Source organism: Medicago truncatula, chromosome 4 (genome assembly GCF_003473485.1).
Source record: "Medicago truncatula cultivar Jemalong A17 chromosome 4, MtrunA17r5.0-ANR, whole genome shotgun sequence".
NCBI lineage: Eukaryota > Viridiplantae > Streptophyta > Magnoliopsida > Fabales > Fabaceae > Medicago > Medicago truncatula.
In genome coordinates, this window is record NC_053045.1 from 29,525,948 (window position 1) to 29,546,930 (window position 20,983).

The following is a 20,983-nucleotide window of genomic DNA, read 5'->3' on the forward strand; positions in this document are numbered from 1 at the left end:
TCCTAAATAAACCCTAAACAATATAGAATTTGAAAAAAAATATAAATTTAAGCAATATAACTCCCTTATAACAAGTATTCATAATATTTGTTAATAGCATTTCAGATCTACAACATAACTCTATTAAAAAAATAAATCAAAATTTAAAAATTAAACTACAACTAAATATGTAACGAACGCAGCGGCAATTAAGTACTGCTGGCACCAGTGGTAGTTAACTGCTGCCGGATTGTTGAATGGTAGTTAACTACCACTGGGGGCTTTTTAGGAATTTCCATTTGTTATTAGGAAGATATGTATGCCAGAAAAGCAATTTTTCGGATGTGAATTGTGCAAAATAGAGTTTTTCTAAGGGCAACCCCTTGATCGTTTCGTCTATTTAAGGAGCTGCATGACAAATTTTTCATCCTTGAAGAAAATTGGGAAATCAAAACAACTTTTTTAGGTTTGAAATTTTCTGAATTTTGAATATGAAAAACTCAACTGGGAAACAACTTTACCACCACTCTAAAAAATGTACAGCACCCAATTGAGTTAAGGGAATTGGTTGGGAACAAACAACTTCCCATGTCCAAGCCACATCTTTCTCTGAAGCACAATAAAAGCTTTAAATTTTTAAGGTTTTGTATAATGGTGCCTCTTTGAATGAACCTTGGAAGAGCCCTTTGTGATCTAAAATATATTGTACGTTAAGATAAACTAAAATTACGTAGACATCAAATTGGATATAATGCTGAAATCAATTAATGTAAGTTTAATCAAACATACACCTACATGAATTGAATTTACTTACTAGTGATACGTAAACTAAATTTGTGTGTATGTGTTATAAATAGTTTTTTGATGAACGAAAATTAGTTTACGAGCTCAGTTCTTGAACACCAAAAAAAATAAAAAATATGTCACTTGCTTATATAATGAAGTATTAAGCTTTCATCAAGTTTGTTGAGATAATTCACAAATTCCATTTTAAGTTGAAGTTTTAATGACAATAAACTTATTTGAATGAAATTAGATGTTAATATACAAAAGATCCATGTTAAACTCTAACAAGTTTCTTTTAGCGTTCTTTAGAACATGATATTACAAATGTACAAATATTCAATAAACATGAATCTTAACATCACCATATAATAATAAGAAATTCAGAATGATCAGAAGCACTTCAGAATGAGATCAACATCATTCTCAAGGACACTACAAAATTGAAGAACAAGATTAACTAACGAATATGAGATCAAAAGTTGGTCCATGTCAATCTCATCAACAAAATTCTTAAATAAAAAAGAAATTTAATAAAGACATCAGAAGCACTTCAGAAGATCGGATTGACACATCAGAAACACTTCAGAATGGCTAAGCTAAGAAGTTCTAAAATGGTTCTCATCAACTAATACTTCTCTCAAAAGTTAGGATCAAAGCTTTTGAAATAAGGAATGAAGATCAACTGTACTTGAGGTTGCATATCAGGTAGATGAGAATTGCCATTCAAGGGATACATGAGATTGAAACTCAAAATATCATAAGCAGGTCAGAAATGACTTCAGAATGAGAAATTCATAAAAAAAAAAAAAAAAAAAACCAAAAGGAATGACGACAGAAACATAACCAAAGTTGCACAAGAAAGTCTGAAGTAAAAATAAGAAGCTGAGAAGCAATGCACAACGACTAGTTTTAAGACTTTCTTGGTCCACATTGCAAACCACAAAAGGACAAAGTACTAGCTAGTTTCTAATGGTTATTTTCTTGCTTGCTCACCAAGTTTGAAACTTTATATAGGAAAATATTGTAACACCCCAATTTTTAATATTAGTTTTTTAGTATTATTTTTAGATAACATTAGTATTATTGTTATTATTAGTATTGGTTGTTAGATAGTATTAACTTATTTATTTGAATTCATTAGGATAATAGGTAAGGAGAAAATGGATGGGTTGATTAGGCCGTTAAAGAGTGGGAGAAAATAATGTTAGGAAGCAAATATAGTTTTTAGAAAGAATAAGAAAGTAGATTGTGAACAGAGGTGGATTGGTAAAATTGGGAAGAAAAGAGGTGTAGTTAGTGAGATGAGTAGTGTTTTAATGATTTAAACATAGGGAGGTATGAATAGCTAGGCGGAGAAGTTACAACAAGAATAGTAACCAAAATAGAGATGCGGATAGTAACCATGTTAAAAAGATTAAGTTGGAAACAAACCCTTGCTGGTTATAAATAGAGGAGATTAGAGAATTAGGGTGCCAACAAAAAAGAGAAAAAGATAGCGGGGGGAAAAACCAGAAAACTAGGGTTAAGAGGAAAGGAGACATAAAGAGACGGCCAAAAAGAGATTCAACCTTAGAAATTCATCAATTTGCAAATATCATATTTACCCAACGAAGCGGGAACGTATCATACTTCCCATATCCAATGATATCCATTGTTAACCTTACTCAAAGGTAGTAAATCCAAACCCTTAAAACATCCATTAAGTAACTTAAGAGTCTCTTTTATATTGAAAACCCTAAGTGTCTCTTTTATGTTGAAAACCTAGGTTCTTGGGTGCTAGAAATTCGAGAAAAAAGAAAAGAATAATTGTAGAGACAATGACTGACAGAGGGTGAGGAGTGTCACGCGGGCATGAAGGTGAAGGGCAACGTTGGAGTTGCAGAATTAATTGAAGAAAGTGTACGGACGGGACCAGAGAGGCCCACGAGAACAGAATATGGAACTGGTGGAAGTAGTGAATGAGCTGCTTACACGCTGTTCCCTTTTGCTTTTCATCTTCTGTCTTCTTCATTGGTTACCACACTTGTCACCGAAATGTTTGTGACGTGGAAATATTATGTCATTGTGTATATATATAGTATGGTTTTCATAGATTTCATTCTCAGTTCAGTTACCAGTTTCTATTCACAAATCACAACAGTAACTAAATTTGGACATATAAACACACCTGGTAAAGTGAGTTTGAACGTGGTGGGTGTCACTCATCATGATAGAAATGCAGCTCATGGACGCCGTATAAGTTTAACACTCAACAACTCGATTTTCGTAGTTTGGATTTCTGTTAAAAGAAGAAAGGCAAGAATAAATGGATTATGTTAGTTAGGAGGACCTATCTACAACTTTTAAACAAGAATAATAAAATAAAGGACAATGTTAACCGGTATTCCGGAGAATTGGTTAAGCATTTAAAAGAGGTAAGATTTTATTAAAAAATGATGTAATAATTAGTTTTTTTTTTTTTATGTAATAATTAGTTAGTCAAAAGTAACCTTTTATATTTCCAATACAATTTTTCTACTTTTGGATTCTTTAATCAGTGTCCCGGTTAACAGACGTTAAAATAAATGATATTTGTACAACCATTTTCTTGCATTTAAACATCTCTCTTATAATTATATTATGTTTTTATCTACTCTTTCTTTTTCCCTCTTATGGTTATTGATCAATAAAAAGAAAAAACAAAAAATTATCACAAAATAATTGTACAAATATTATTACTCAATCTTTATGGCCACAACATCAAATATACACACTTACGCGCGCGCACAATATATATATATATATATATATATATATATATATATATATATATATGAGGACGTATCTTATGTGAGAATGATAAGAATGAATCCCAGCCGTTAGATTAAAATAGATGGTCTAGATTAAAAACCTTATTTTAAATGACACATGTGTCTCATCAAGGTCGTTCCTAAGAAATTGAAGGCTCGACTCTGATTGTAACGATAGGTCCCTAATACAAAAAACACAACTTTTTTTTTTAAAGAAAAAAAAGTTTATAATTAGAGCTATATGAAAACTATGAGCCAAAAAAGTTACAAGTGTTCTATAATAAAATAAGAAAAAAAAGGTTATATTATGTTTTTAAGGAAAAAGAGAGTATTGAGAATATTTAGAACTCAAATCGATTATAAATTAGGCATAAAGTGAATAGGTAGAACATGTTCCAGTAGGTTTAGGAGTTTAAACAGTGATTAAACAAGTTGAAATAAGCATTTTGTAAAGCTCAGATTGGTCCCCGAATACCCGGAACGAAAATCAAAAGGTGCTCAAACTGAGCTTGTTCGCTTCAGCGACCAAGCTCTAGAACCTTACAATGGTTGTTCTCTTAAGCGAACAGTCACCAGTTCTGCAAAAATTCTTTCGGGTTCCCACCCCTTTTCACCCAGAAAGCCCAAAGTTTGATCTCCCAACACCCAAATTCGTTTCCAAAGGTTGTTTACAGGTTCATATACTCAAAAGAGCTTTCAAAAACACATCAAACATGAAATCAAATACCATTTCAACACAATTCATCAAATCAAACCATTTTTACAAAAACCTTCAACAACACCTCAATTCATACTACAAATTCGAAATTATGAACACCCAAGGTAAGAATCATCAACAACAACATCAATTAAACATGTATTTAATCACAAATCAACAACAACCTAACACAATTCATCCATTTGAGCACAATTCACAATATACATATTTATACATATCGTGAACATGAAATTTCATCATCAACAATTCAATTATCAACAAATTCACATATTCAAACATATCTCTAAAACAAGAGTAGAAATTTCAACAATTAAGCTCACAATAATCACTTATCCCAAATAAGCACTTATGCAAAGAATTAGAGAAGGGATTACAACTAAGAGATTATGAATGAAATCTAACCCCTTACCTCAAACCTTCACAATTTAAGGTAGTGCTTCACTTTAGCTCCAAACTCTTGAGTCTCTACCCTCTTCTTGCCCTCGAAGTTCTTCTCTCTTCAAAACCCTCTATCAAGCTCTTTCTCTCTATACCTCGTTCAAAATGTTTTGTGAGAATGAACAAATGATATCAGGTGACCTAATTTTCCTCACAACTAGAGTTTAAATAGGCTCCTCACTATTGGGCTTAACCCTTAATGTCTTAATGGGCTCACAACACTTAATAACCAATTCAAAATTTAAAGAACAATTTGTTAACTAAGGACAATTCTCATTAATTCGGTGTTTAGCGAAATATCCTTTTTTTTCCCTCTTTCCTCAAAAGGCCAAAAGGTTTGTTGAAGACTATGGTGAAAATTCAACAATGCTTCTTGTAGAGGGGTAACTCTTCAACAATAAAATTTTCTTGGATGAAGTGGACAAATGTTTGAAAAATAAAGGAGAAAGTGGGATTGAGTGTAAAATATGAAAAGGAGGCGAAGATGAAAAGATTGTTCGAGGGATTTGTTGAAGGCAAAATCTGGTGAAGGGATTTTTGATAAGCACCAAATACCACAACATGGATATTGTACAAATTTACTTCAATTTGATGAGAATGTTTGTTAAATCTTGGTAAGGTGAGGGGCGTTCAGCTTGATGGAGTTTGTGGAGAAAAAAAATGGAAATTTTGAAAATGAATCTTTTTTGCATGATCAATGGCTATCGAATACTCCGTTAGGAACAATATTCCCTAGTTTCATTACTATGTCGCTCAAAAAGTCTTGTAGTATGGAATTGTGGTAGAGGGTCTTGGAGTTGGGATTTGAAGTGGCGGAGGAATCTTTTTGAATGGGAAAAAATTTATTTGAAGATCTTTGGGGATTTATGGAGGAGTTACATTGAGTAATGATGAAGATAAGTGAACTTGGTTTCTTGATCAATTTGGTGTGTTCTATGTGAAATATTTGCATGCAACTCTTGATAAAAATTCATTTTGGATACTTTTGTCAATGCGTCCAGACGAAGAGGATTGAGATAAAATTCGATAAGTATCGTTCTGCCTAAGGTTCAAACCTTTGTCTGACAATTACTTTTCACAAACTTCCAAATCAAGGAAATTTATCAAAGTGGGGAGTCGAAGGAATGGTAGTGCATCTGATTGTGTTTGGTGTCTAAGACATTAGAGGCAGACGATCATTTGTTTTTAGGTGTAATTTTTCTAGTTCAGTGTGGTATCTTCAGGTGGGTGGGAACATGAATGGTGTTGCCCGAGAATATTACGTCTTTCCTTGATTATTTTCCTCGTAATAGATGATTGTCAGTCATTCGCTATTTTTAGTGTCTTTTTATGATATTTTTGAGTTCACAAGCAAGCTTAAGCAGCAAGAAAAGCAAGAAAAACCGAAGAAACTGAAGAAAGGGAATAATGTCACGATAACTGAAAAACGTGTCACGATTAGTGGAAAACGTGTCATGATTTGGAGCTTTCAAGAAACTTGCATTCGACATTGGTGAAAACGTGTCATGATGGCAAAAACGTGACACGATTATGGAAACCCTAATTTAGGTGGTTTGTTACACAAGCAGAAACGTGTCACGATTTACTTAAATCGTGCCACGATTTTAGGAGCAGTTCTTGCTTATTTAGGCTGAAGACTATTCTGAAAACAAGAGTTACGATTTTGAGAGAGCAAAGTGCGATTTTGAGATTACAAGACGGCGAGAATGGCGATTTCTTCACTCTTTTACCAGTTCATGTATGTATTGATTCCTCTAATGATTATGTTATTTGTAAACACCATTATGAGTAGCTAAATTCACTAGAGGTTAGTTTTGAGATGATTCTTTGTAAACCCTAATTAACACATGTTGCTGTGAAACTCTATTTATTGTGAATGACAATCTAGTTTTTATTCAATTCAATTGTTCTTAATGCTTTTTATATCCTGATCAAATATAAACATGATTTAGTGAGAACGAGCGACTACTGACCCTAGCTTTCGACTTAGACCTAATTGAATTGTTCTAATAAGCATGGTTAGTCTAGGAATGGATAATCTTTTATTAGTGATATTAGGTTAACGTGCTTAAACCTTCAACGGTTATTAGACCACCTAAGGAATTAGGTGATGTAACCCTAGAAGAGGGTTCTAACTCAAGGGATTGATTAGGACTATTTTGTTAACTATCGTAGAACTAGTGAATCATTCACAAGAATAGGTGTGGTATACCAATTAGGGGAACATCGATGATTCGAAAGACCTAAACTCATCTCTCTCTTATTCTTAAAATCAATCTTTAATTTCTGTTACTTTTATGCAAACAAACCAATAAACTGCCTAGTGGAAAATCAAAAGAACTTTTATACATCAAAACTTACAACGTAGTTGAATTATTGAGATTAAAACCAATCCTTGTGGAAACGATATTTTTACTACTTCGATAGTATTTGATACACTTGCCAAAATTCTATCAGTAATCGTTGAATATTAAGCATAATTGATGAGTCATTTATTGACTATCTTAATATGCTTTTTAGTTTAGTTTTATTTAGATTTTATTTGATTTTATATTAGTATTATTTCCTTTTTAGGATAGTTTACTTTAAATTGCATTTTATTATATTTCAGGAAAGAATATTCGATGGATTGAATCTTGGAGCAAAAGAAAGGGACTTGGAGCCGATTGAATGCAAAAATATGAAGATTGAGAGACAAAAATATGTCTCCCACAAGTCAGAAGCTTGGCACGGCCCGTGCTAGCCTTGGCACGGCCGTGCCACCCTCCAGAGTCACTTTTGCTGCTTTTGCTTAGATTTTAAGCTACTCTATTTTTAGCCCAAATGTAATAGCTTAGATTTTAAGTCGATCGAATGCTATAAATAGAGTAGCCATCCATCACAAATATTCATCTTTACTTGTAATTCAATAAGTGACAATTGCTTTTCTAATTAAAGTTATTTTATTTTCCTTTATTTTCTTGTCATCACTTTTATGCTTTCTCTCTTCTCCCCCATGTCTACGATGAACATGAGTGAGTAGACTTCTCCTTGTCTTGGGATTGTTGGATAAGTCTAAATGACATAATCCTAATCAAACCAAGCTCTAAGCCTTAATCTTATGTAACCCTAATTTCTTATCTGAATTCACCGTCTTAACATGGATCAACCATTATCAAACTGTGGAAACGAAAGTGGAGGGTTTGATAATTGTTTATCCATTATTCCAATTATCAATTCATAAAACGAAAGTGGAGCTTTGATATTCGAACAAGTGAATTCAGACAAGGATTGCAAAGTCAGCGAAATAGGCTTTGCAATCTTTGAGACATATAGTTTCGATCTTCAAGGGAACTAATAACAATCAAGTCAGCGAAATAGGCTTGGTTGTTAGAGGAACCAAAATCTAATTGTAATCAAGTCAGCGAAATAGGCTTGGTTGCTAGAGGAACATAAGAGAAACTGTCTTGAGAAATTAGGTCTAACATAACATTATAAGCTTATAGTTTTGGTTTGAGAAGGACTTGTCATTTAGAGGAAACCAACAATCCCAAGGCTCTTTTTATTATTATTATCTTTCAAACGCTTGAAAACCCCCAACTTACAATTCTCTTCTCTCTTCTAATCATCTCTAAAAAGTTAATTGAATTGAACTACTCCTTGTCGAAACGATACTCTTTTATACTACTTCGGTAAGACCGTGCACTTGCGGTTTTATCTCATCAATAACAAAACCTTAATTTGGCATATAACTATTAGGAAGAATTGAGAGTCAGGAAACAAAATAATATTCTCAGAAAAAAAAAGTCCCAAAGAGAGAAGTCATATCAGATAATATTAAAGTCATCTCTTGGAAATGACACTTTTATTAGGAATAATGGTGACCTTTTTTGTATTTGAATTTTTCTCAAACCTTCTTATTGGCCTTCTTTTTTAGCTAGTGTTGTGTTGTTTGGTGAATCGAGTACTCGTTGTACTTTTTTTTTTTACTTCTTCTAATGATATATTTGAAGTTAAAATTTAAATAAATTCAATCCATGGTAGTTTGAGAACTTTATGTCTCCCTTTCTTAAATCCTTGAAACTCTAAAAAAAAAAGTTATAACAAAGTTATTGGAATGAAGTATCCATTTTCATTTACAGTGGCAATAGTTGTTGAGAAATCTATTGGACACATTAAACAGGTTTATTCATCCAAATGAAATTTTATTCATACACAATGGTCAGAGGTCGAATTCATGATCACTTGTTTATAGTGGCGGAGCCAGGGGGTGGCAAGGGGGAGCCACCGCCACCCCATTATTTTTTTTTTATAATTTTTTTATAGGCTGAAAATTACTATATTGTCCTTGAGTTACAATGAAAATTACAATTACCATTTCATTTTTTCCTTTCTGAACCGCGATTCCTCCTTCTTCTTCTCTCTAGAGAACAGCAACACCTCATCCTCCTCCATCCTTCACCGTGTGACCGTGATGCCTCCTCCTCCTCCATCTATCACCGCTACCACACCCTCCCTCTGTATCGTTTTTAGTTCAGACTTCATCCTCACCATCTCTCCTCACAAAGACACAAACCCTGACTGAATAACTGTAAGCTATTGATTCTGATTCAATTTCATTTTGTTTTGATACTTATTTTATTTTATTTTCTTTTATTTGTTAATGAATTTGGTTTTTAATTTGCTTTCACCTTCAATTTTTATCAGATTTTGTGTGAAATTTAAACTGAAGGGGAAAAAAAAGGGAAGGGAAATAGAAACCGAAGTTAGTGTCAAATTGAAACTGTGATGCTAAGATTTTATATACCATTAGTGTTAATTTGTTTCTATCATTGGTTTTTGTTCGTGAAAAATTTAAAATCTGATGCTCATATTTTGTGTACTATTAGTGTCAAATTTGTTTCAATTCACTTTTCTAAACATATTACAAAATCCTATCATTGGTATTTGAGTAATCCTAACTACATTAACCGAAATCCAAGTCTTTACTCACTTCCTGAACTTGAATTAGTTTGATTATATATTTTAGTTTATTTTGATGGCGGCCAGCCGGCCACCCCAAATTTTTTAATCTGACTCCGCCACTGCTTGTTTAAGATGGCCAAGTCTCTTACGATCTAGATTATCCATATGCTGGTCAAAACTATCTTTGTTTTGGAAATAATGAAGTCTCATCTTGTGCTTATGTGTGTGTGATTTTAACAATCTCTCAAATATCATGAGATACGACCATATTTTTTTATAAAAATTTTTTAGTGTGAGGAGATGATACCCCATCGCAAGGCAAAGAAAATCTTCGAAGAACACTTACAAACACATTTACATTATTTACCCCACTCTAAAAGTACTTACAAGGCTCAAACCCGTAATTTTCAGGTTTAAGGTTTTTTATTTTACCATTAGATCAAGTCTTTAAAACTATCATCATCAACAATTTTCAACTGCTCTGTAAAATTTTGTTTAACTAATATTAACACAAAAATGGACTTTGTTATTTAAAAAATAAAATACAGTAATGGTAATTCTAAATGGAAATATAAAAAAATATACAAAGCACCAATAACCTTTTTTTAACGGAAAATCGAATATATAAAACACCGATAACAAGAAAGTTGCTTTATAGGCCTCTTACATTCTCAAGAGTTTATTCGATTTATTGAATAGTAACTTTCAATCCATAAATTTATAAGGGATTACACTCGATTGTTATTTTTTTAATCAAAACGTAACTCTCAATTGGTTTATTTGAGAGGGTCGAACAACTGGAGAAGCAACCATCCAATTAGAAATATATATCTCAATGAATTGAACCCCTCAAGTAGGCATGGCAATGGGGCGGGGTGGGGACAGGTTTTACATTTCTCGTCCCCATACCCGATTCTCATATACTTACCCGTTACCCTACTCATACACAACAGGGATAAGAAATTGAATTTCATTCCCGTCCCCGATAGGTTCGGGTATCCCTGCCCCATCCCCGTCCCTGCATTGAATAATTTTTTTAATAAAAAATATAAGTTTTTTTGCATCCCCAAGAGCAACGTTGTAATACATTATCCAACAATAAATTCACTTTCACATTTGTTAGACAAAATTATTTAGTTGATCCTTTAAATATCAATGGTAGTTTTTATTAACATGACAATTATCAAACAAAATAATATAACATATCAACATAAAGTAGTTTTTTACATTTGGGACGGGTTTGTGTATGGGTTTGGGGTGGGTACCTATATACCCGTTACCCGTCTCATACCCGTGTTTCGAGATTGGGGAAAACCCATACCCATACCCAAACCCAGTCAAAACGGGAAAAATCCGTCAAATTGGATTTGGTTCGGGCGGGTAACCACGGGTATGAGTTTTATTGCCATGCCTACCCTCAAGTACAGCCCTTAGGCCTCAAAATATAAAATTGCTTAATATTAGATATTGAAATCTATTTAATTAAAAAAGTTTATGAAACTTTTATTATTTTGGCAAATTTTATGATACACTCAAAAGTTGGAGTGTACCGATACACCAATTTGTTAAAATAATAATTAAATGAGTTAATTTTTGAAGAAAAGTAATTATTTTCTGTAATTAACAATTATCAAAATTAAATATTATTTATCAAAAGCGTCGACAAAATAAAATATAATTTTTTTTAATTTTTATTCTTATAACAAAGAATATTGATTATTTTTTATAAGAAATGTTAAAAATTTAATATTATTTTTATAAACAATGGAATGATGTTTCTTATTATGAGATGATGTTTTCTAAAATATAAACATTGATAAATAACTTTTTATTTCATAAAATAATCGTTAATTTATCAATTTATGAAGTAAGAGTACCGGTACATCTCATTTTGTTAGATGTACCGTAGAAGTTCCCTTATTATTTTCTCTTCTCCAAAATAAAGTTACAGTCCATAGAGAAAACCAACCTTTTTATGCAAGTGGAATACACCAAATAACATACTTTTTTTTAGGGAGAAACAATATTAAGCACTACTAATATTTCAATAATGATTAAATCAATTAACTTTTAGCATGCATCTATTGAAAAAGAATATTTTTTATTGAAAATTAACTTCAATTATTTAACAAATAACTTTTTTTTTATAAGCAAGGAGAGAGGATAGGCATCAGGAGGCATCATCGATATCCCAACTAAGTTGGTACCCTAAGATACCTCCATCCTATGCCACCAAACTCAAAAAATTTTATTAAAAAAAAGGGGAAAAGATATTTGAAAAAAATTTAACAAATAACTTTGCATCTTGAAAAACTAGAAGAAAAAAAAAAAATATTTTTTATAATACTACTATTAATTACTTAATTTTTTTTTTTCATAATTCTCCTCAGGACTCAAATAAGTATTGAGTCGACAGTATTTCTCTATAATGATTAGAAATATTAACTATATTATCCATTAATTGAAAAAGAAATTTTACATAAAATTGACTTCAATTATTTAACAAATAATTCTGAATCTTTTTTTGAAGGAAATAATTTTGAATCTTAACAAGTAGAAAAGTTTAATTTAAATAATATATTTTATAATATTACTATTTGTTAATTAAAGAAAAACCTTCTTCAAAAAAAAAAAAAAAAAAAACCTATTTTCACCTAAGGACTCAAATAAGTATTGTGTCTGAGTTGTTTCTCTATAATGATTAAAAATATTAACTTTATTATCAATCGTAAAAGAAATTTTACAGAAAATTGACTTCAATTATTTAACAAATAATTTTGCATCTTATAAAAGTAGAAAAGTTTAATTTAAATAAATATATATATATATATATATATATATATATATATATATTTAGATATTACTATTTATTAATTAAAAAAATCTATGTTCGTCTCGGGACTCAAATAAGTATTGGGTCGGTGCTGCTTCTCTAGAAAGATTAAACAGATTAACTTTATTATTGATTGAAAAAGAAATTTTATAGAAAATTGACTTCAATAAATTAACAAATAAGTTTGCATCTTATAAAAGTAGAAAATTTTAATTTAAATAAAAAATTATATTTTTTATAATATTACTTTTATTAATTAAAAAAAATCTCTTTTTGTCTCGGGACTCAAATAAGTATTGGGTCGGTGCCAACCCTCTATATATGCTTGTCTAGTTATATTTTAAATGATATTACTTTTTGCTAATTAAAAAAAATTCTCTTTTCATCTCAAAACTCAAATAAGTATTGGGTCGGTGCCGACTTCTATATATACTCGTCTAGTTATATTTTTTTTTTATAATATTACATTTTATTAATTAAAAAAAATCTCTTTTCATCTCGGGACTCAACTAAGTATTGGGTCGGTGCCAACCCACTATACATACTTGTTTAGTTATATTTTTTTTATAATATTACTTTTTATTAATTAAAAAAAATCTCTTTTCATCTCGGGACTCAACTAAGTATTGGGTTGGTGCCGACTTCTATATATACTCGTCTAGTTATATTTTTTTTTATAATATTACATTTTATTAATTAAAAAAAATCTCTTTTCTTTTTTTGCACAAACCAAAATGATATATATATATATATATATATATATATATATAAACAACCACGCCGCCAATCCCCGCACAAGGTGTGCTAGAGAGAGACCACGATCAAAAGTTTACAAATGACGATGCCTACAAATGACGATCAAAAAAATCTCTTTTCATCTCGGGACTCAACTAAGTATTGGGTCGGTGCCAACCCACTATACATACTTGTTTAGTTATATTTTTTTTTATAATATTACTTTTTATTAATTAAAAAAAATCTCTTTTCATCTCGGGACTCAACTAAGTATTGGGTCGGTGCCAACCCACTTATACATACTTGTCTAGTTATATTTTTTTATAATATTACTTTTTATTAATTAAAAAAAATCTCTTTTCATCTCGGAACTCAAATAAGTATTGGGTCGGTGCTGACCCTCTATATATATACTTGTCTAGTCTTCTCCACTGTTACCATCCACATTTCTAACTCCAAATTTGTTATATCTCTTCCTCAGTCTCCCATTCTTTTTTATATCATTTTCATCATTCTCCTATTTTTTCCTTGGATCTCTCTTTTTTTTTTTTTTTATTGGTTTGTAATATTGTTAGATCTCATATCTCATATGTTAAGAGAGATTGCTATTTGATTTTGACAAAATTGGACATATTTTAAATTCTTAAACCATACATATCATGGCCTATAGATTCTGAATCTCATATACTTGAGTTTTCCTCGATCTATAGATGTTCTCAAAATAAAAAGGGGTTTTATATATTGTCCTTTTTGGACAAGTTTTAAACAAAACAAAAAAACAAGGGTTTTTCCTTTAATTTTGTTTTTCGAGGAAAGGGTTTCACCTGGGTAGATTCTCTCCTTTGTTCCCTCTTTTTAGTTTATCTTTAGACAAATTCCACAAGAAATTGTCCTCTTTTCTCTGTGTATATTGTAGCTTTTTTTGTTCTTCTCTCTCATGACATTAACACTTTTTTGGATGCAGCAAGGAACCATAGTTGCATGGACAGATAGTCAGTCGTTATTTGCAGATGTAGCATCATCAAGATTCACATATGAAAGTGCAAATGGTTTTGTTGGATTTTGATCTGATCGATGCAAATCTAAGTTCTCCATAGGTCTTTTGAACTGAGAATCTTGATGATGCTGCATCAGCCATAAACGACTTTTAAATTGTTTGGATTAGATTATAACTAACCTTAATCAGATTCAGATATTATATACTGTCATAGATCTGCCCAATGTTTAAACAACACTTTTGTGTTGATGTCAGGTAGGTTTTAATTTTTATTTTTTTATGCTAATATTTTTATTATATTTTATTCCCTTTTATTTCTGAATTTCTAATTTCCTAGTGCCATTTTTATTTTAATTAATGGAATCATGGGCTTGCAGTGCTTCTTTTCTTTCTATTTTTTTGCTAAAACTATTATTATTATTGTTGCTTCTTTTTTTAGGGATATTATTGTTTTTGCTATTATTTTTTCAATATTAATTACTGTGTATTAATTAGGTTTTCGATTCTAGGTTATAAAGAAATCAAGAAATAGGCTTCCATGGAGGCGAAGGAGTAGCAGCAATTCTAGGTTATTGCTGACTTCATAGTCTTTCTTTTTTGCTGAATTCATAGATCTATTTATGTATATTTATTTTCAACAGAAAATGCTGGGATTTAAATGGTGTCCATTTCTGAAAAAAGATGTTGAAAATGATATATATGACTTTATCTAAATCTGGGGAAAATTATGTACCGTATAGAAAGAGAGGAAACTAAAATAGGTATTCTATATTTATTATGATACTCATCGAGTCTAAATTCACTACTGAATTGTTTGGATATGCTGCTATAATTATGGTAACTTTTACTTTTCATGAGTATTTGGCTTTCCATGAATATGTATTGCTAAAGCTAACTTTTTTAAATTTTACCTCATGTAAAACAGATCTGCAAAGAATATCATCAAAGCCTGCAATTTTGTGGTAAGTGTATGTTTCATTTAAGCTATAAGGTATATGTTGGATCAATGTATAAGAATGGTTTAAACTTTAACTACAACCAATAATCCTCGTTGTAAGTATATATTCTCATCCTAACGAGTTAGACAGCAACCTAATTTATGCCGATTCGACAAAAAATCAATAAAAATAGATATTCAAAACTCAAATTAAATTTTCTGTGTACTCCATTTTCTTAACATATATAATTTGTCATTTGAAAAACTTACCGATTAAGTAATTGTTATGGTGTCAAGGGCTAAAAGAACCCTAATACAAGTTGTTTGATTGTTGTCACCTTATGATTCTTATAATTTTAATTAGCCAAATAGTTTTAGTTTAATGTGGGATTTTGGGTTTATCTTTCCTAGAGACACAAACTTATACTACCGTTGTTTCTAACTAGAAAATTTTGTTGACCAAATCACGAAAGAAAGTTGATAATAAGATATATGGTGGATCAATGTATCATAATGGTTTAAACTTTAACTACAACCAATTACTTGTTTTGTAAGTGTATATGCTCATTCTCAAGAGTGAGAGAACAACTTAATTGATGATGATTCAACAAAAACAAAATAGATATTAAAAAACTCAACTTAAGTTTTCTCTTATTTGTGTTGAATTGACACCAATTTTTTATAGTGGGTGGTGGAATCCTCCACTTATTTACCAAGATAGTTGTTTGTTGGTTTCTTGATTTTTGTGTTGGCCATGAATTGTTGATGTTGCTTGTTCTAGTCAATCTTTTTTTTTTTTTTTATTAAACTAGTTTTTTTTTTTTTTTTACCATTTTTTCTTTAATTCATATTATTTCAATAGATCCTGACTCATATATATAATTTTTCATTTAAGAATTCATCGATTAAGTAATTGTTTCAGTGTTATTTACATATAAAGAACCCTAAAATTCTACTTAATGACGACTATATCAATTGTTGTCGAACTTTTGAACATTTTTAAAAGGAGAACATGTTGCTTGATTATTGTTGCCTTATATTATTATATTTCTAATTATCCAAATTGTTTTGTTTCATGCGGAAATAGGTTTATCAAAATATAATACATCCAAATCAAGTTACTTGAGCTCTAGTTGTAAAAAGCTCCTTCCAAAGACGTATCCGAGGAATATCGGGTTCGATTTTTAGGGGGAACAACGTTTAGCCAGTGCGCATGCCTCTACGCACGAGTCAGACTAGTCGTCCACCTTTGGTGGGTCGGAAACCGGTGCGAATGAAAAAAAATATAATACATCTGTTTCAAAATATATAATTTTGTTGATCAAATCACGGAAATTTAGAAGAGAATGCCTTAATATAGTCGTATTAAGATAAACCGTATATTTCCATTTTAGTTATATATGCTGATTTCTTGTCAAAAAAAAAAGTAATATATGTTGATTTGGTATTATAATATACATAATACATTATGTACACATTACAGGACATATACAACACTAGTTTATTTTTTATAGTGATATTGTTCCTATTGGTTTGCATCTCCAAAACATACTAGCAGATTATTGAAAATTGAAGCTAGTTTGGGAACTTCGATATATCAAAACAACACTTACATATGTAATGGACATTATTTTAAGTTTCCATGATGATCAAGGCTTTGGCTTTACTACTAAAATCACCTGTGATTGGTGGACCAATCTTTTTCAAGTTGGACCCTTATCGGTACACTCTATCTCCATGGGAGAGATACTCTAGTCCCTTCTATTTAGTTCTAGTTAGTAAAAATAGTTACAGTTTACTATTTTTCTTATTGTTGAAATATGAAAAATGCTAACGAGTGTTTTTAGAATACTATTTAAGAGGATTGGATCATCTTCGATGATGGGAGAAGTTTACTGAAATCTTGGTCTTTTAAATTCAAAAGGGTTATTAATAAGTATATAAGAGATAAAATATTAAAAGGTGTAGATTTTCACATGAGAAAACTAGAAAGAAATTTACAGGAGGGAATCCTCTCCCCAGGACTTTAAATAATAAATTTTTACAAAAGTTTGTATAATTGATTCATTGAAAATTGAAACATTAACTTTTTTTAAAAAATAATTTTTAACCTTGTAATATTTAAAAAGTATCTCAAAAACACTCGTTAGCAAAATTCAATATATATTATTGGTAAGTTATCTACAACTAATTAAAATTGGCATGTGTATCTTACTAACTATGTCAAACATAGTTGAGTACAGATAACTGATTTTAATTAATTGTAGCTAAAATACCCATAATTTTGCAAAGACAATTTAGAATTTATTAACTAATAATCTTAAATTATTGAAACCCAATGTTAAATTGAGGTCCAAAACTGCGGTTGCAATTTTAACATTATAGATTTTGAAGTATTTACGGTTATAATTTCGACATTATCGACCATATTTTCCTATAATTTAAAAGATTCCAACATTACTACGCCAACAATTAAAAATCACGAGCAAATCTTTTTTTTAACAACCTAAAATGGATATTATTAAAACGATCAATGCAATCCAACCGGCACAAAGTGCCATGGAAGAAAACTAACTGTTACAAACAATTACAAATCCAAAACAATAGAACAAGGAATGCTAAATGCCTAAACCCAAACAAACTAGTGGGTTAAGCGATCAGATATGATAATCAAAAGAAAAAGTAACATGTTTGCTTTCAACCACCAAAAACAAAATATCTTGATTCTATCCACTAGTTGTGTCAAGGATTCTTCTTTTGTCTTAAAATTCTACTATTTTTTTCTTTCCAAATTACCCAAACACATGCAAACCAAATTAAAGATATAAGGGATTGAAAAGTTTTAGAAAAACCACCCAACTGACCAAATTGTAGGAAATGGTCCAATAACAAAAGCGGTTACCTTGGAGTATACTATTCTGAAGGTCTCAGACTTGATTTTTTCCGGTGTCAATTTAGGTTTGCTAATCTAACTTCTTCAAAAACAAAAATTGTTCGACCGCAACTCTTGCCAATACAATGTCGGTAACAAAATCATGAGCAAATCTTTTGTTTAAAAAATAAAATAAAAAGTAAACACTTATATTTTGTTCATGATTCATGATAGTGATAATTCATATGTTGAAGATTGATGATTCAATCACTTGGAAATCTGTGTGCCCCCATCACTATCCTAATTGGTTCTCTCATTTGAGATGGTTGATTTGTGTACAATCTCTGCTCAAAATTAAATTCTTTTTCCCTCCCCACGGCCCCCCACCATCCGACCCAAAAAGAAACTTTGCCCTATTTTTTCGTACCTTGTAAACAAGACTCATCATACATTTACATTGCATGCAACTATGCCCACTGATATTCTTTTTCTCTCACATCATCGGTGTGAAACCACATTATTTTGTTTTGTGGACTTTAATTTCAAGACAATTAGTAAAGATAGAGAGCACTTACTTGCATTTAGACCTAAATTATAGTGCCTCTCCATAAGAGATATATGAGTAAAAAAGTAGATATATTTGGTCCCTTATATAAACCAAATTCATCAATTTTTGTTGACATGTCTTTTATAAAAAAGAGAGTACTAAATATTAAGTTACTCATTTGTAATATTTATTTGTCTCATATTATTTGCCTTTTGTTATTACTAATGAAGTACAAATTACATTTTTTCTCACTAAAAATAGTCTTATTAATTATTTATTGTCTCTTAAATCACCTAACTATTCATACTTATCTATTTAAGCTATTCCATTGCCATAAAAACTATGCTTTCATTATCTCGTGGAAAACCCTAAGTAGTAATTAACGGATAACATAATATCTAAACTTTTTCCACTACATGCAGGTCTTCTTTCTAATTAATGTGAGACTTCAATCCTAGCTAGATCAGCAGACAAATTTGCTACAGTGATTTCAACTGAGTCTACCTCCCTATGTGTGTTTGTGAATAAGTTGGAATTTTAGGTATATCTGTACGTGTTTGGTTTTTCTGTTTCATGTATGATAGGTTGTCTTTATATGGTTAATTAGGTAGTAGTCTTACTGATGTCGATCCCAAGGGCTTTATACATGTTGCATTCTTTTTTATTTTTTTTTAATTTCTGATATCAAGATAGGGTGATGTGGGAGTAAGCATTGTATGACTCTGATTTGGCATGTTGTTTTGTTGATATATTTCACCATTCTCAAATATAAACAAAAATTTGTCAATTATATATATATATGTTTATCTAAATTTTTGACCAAATACTCAATTTTATCGACCAATTTTTACTTATATTTAAGACGCAGCATAATACCTTGGTAAGTGTCAAATTTTCAGGAGATAGTAGAGCACGTGAAGATGGTTAATAATATATATTAATTCATCTTTGCCGTTAATAAAAGACGGTTAACGCATAGCTAATTAGTGGTAGTACCGATCCATAGAGGTGTAAACGCTTATTTGATCTTGGTTTATTTGAAGGAAAGGTAAAATTCCTCGTGAGCTTAGTTCAGTTGGTAGAGATATTGCATATTATATACAGAGGTCGGGGATCGAACCCTGGATACCCCATTTCTCCATATTTAAAATGTGTGAGCTCTAACTACTAGGCTACTTGACAAAAAAATTTAGATTTTCTCAGATTGGTGGTGTAATCCACTTGGTGAAGCTGTGAAAATTATGCAAGTGTGGCTCATTTTTGGTGAATTTTTTAGCTGTATTTGTTGGAGTTGGGTATTACCTGATAGTGTTTTTGTATTTGTCTTGTTTGCAGCTTTTAACAGTTGCTGCTTTAACTAGCTGTTAATAAAATTCTCTTATCAAAAAATCAAATCGGTTTTCTGTGTTAACAATTATCTTGACAACATTTTTTATTAGTAATTTTTTTTTTTACAAGCAAAACCTAGCCACCTTCTATGAAAGGTTGTATAGCTTCAAAGCATTTCTTTTTCACCATGGGCTAAAAAAAATTGGTACGAACAAAATTGCAACAATACCTAAAATTGGAGGACAAAAAAACCTAATAAACTTTGAAATAGAGGATGAAAAATGTATTTAAGCATAGCAGTTATTACTACTTTTGGTTGAAAAAACCTGCTCTAAACGGCAAAACGTGTATTCATGGCGCTGACATGTTTTTATTTATGAGATAGAATTCCCACAGTGCTGAATCTACATAACTACATTAAATGTGATTAATTACTAATTTCAAAGGTCTTTCATGTGTTTTTACATAGAACCCCTGCATCCATTTTTCACATGGTTGTTTTCACATACTCATTTCTTCATTTTTCACATGCATGTTCACATACTCGTTTACATAGATATACTCGTTTTTTTACATAGGAATGTTGGTTGATACTCGGTCCAGGTTGCACTTAATTAGTAAGTAATTTCTATGTTTGTTCAATCATACTATTCAAGAGAAGAGAAAGGCTAGGAACATTGATGAGTACGGAAGCGTAGTATAGCTGGTGCTAAACCTAGATAGAAAAAGAACAAATTCGCAAGCGACAAACTTATGAAAATAGGGTTCCAGAATTCATCATAAATTGAGAAAATTCTCTAAAATATTATTGAATGAATAAAACTTGTCTCTTAGCTACAACTGTTAAGCTTAAATAGGAAAATAACAAAATCCTAATTGACTGAAAATAACAAACTGAAACAGAAACTGAAATTTACTAAAATTTGGCTAAAATAAAAAACACTATGAATTTATTAAGGAAACTCTCATACATCAAACACACATTTTAACACACATTTTTCAACACACTCTCTTTGATTGGTTAAAATTCACATGAGACCCACCAAATTTATATGAGACCCACATGATTTGGTGGGATC

The 20,983-nt window shown here is 30.8% G+C and overlaps 1 long non-coding RNA gene across 1 annotated transcript; it reads left to right on the top strand.

Annotated features, from left to right (window-relative positions):
- Nucleotides 1-13,664: 13,664 nt before the first annotated feature.
- On the top strand, nt 13,665-16,772 carry LOC112421148 (uncharacterized). Its single transcript, XR_003011219.2, has 4 exons — nt 13,665-14,474; nt 14,729-14,787; nt 15,145-15,181; nt 16,244-16,772. It is a non-coding gene; the product is annotated as an uncharacterized lncRNA (long non-coding RNA).
- Nucleotides 16,773-20,983: the final 4,211 nt, after the last annotated feature.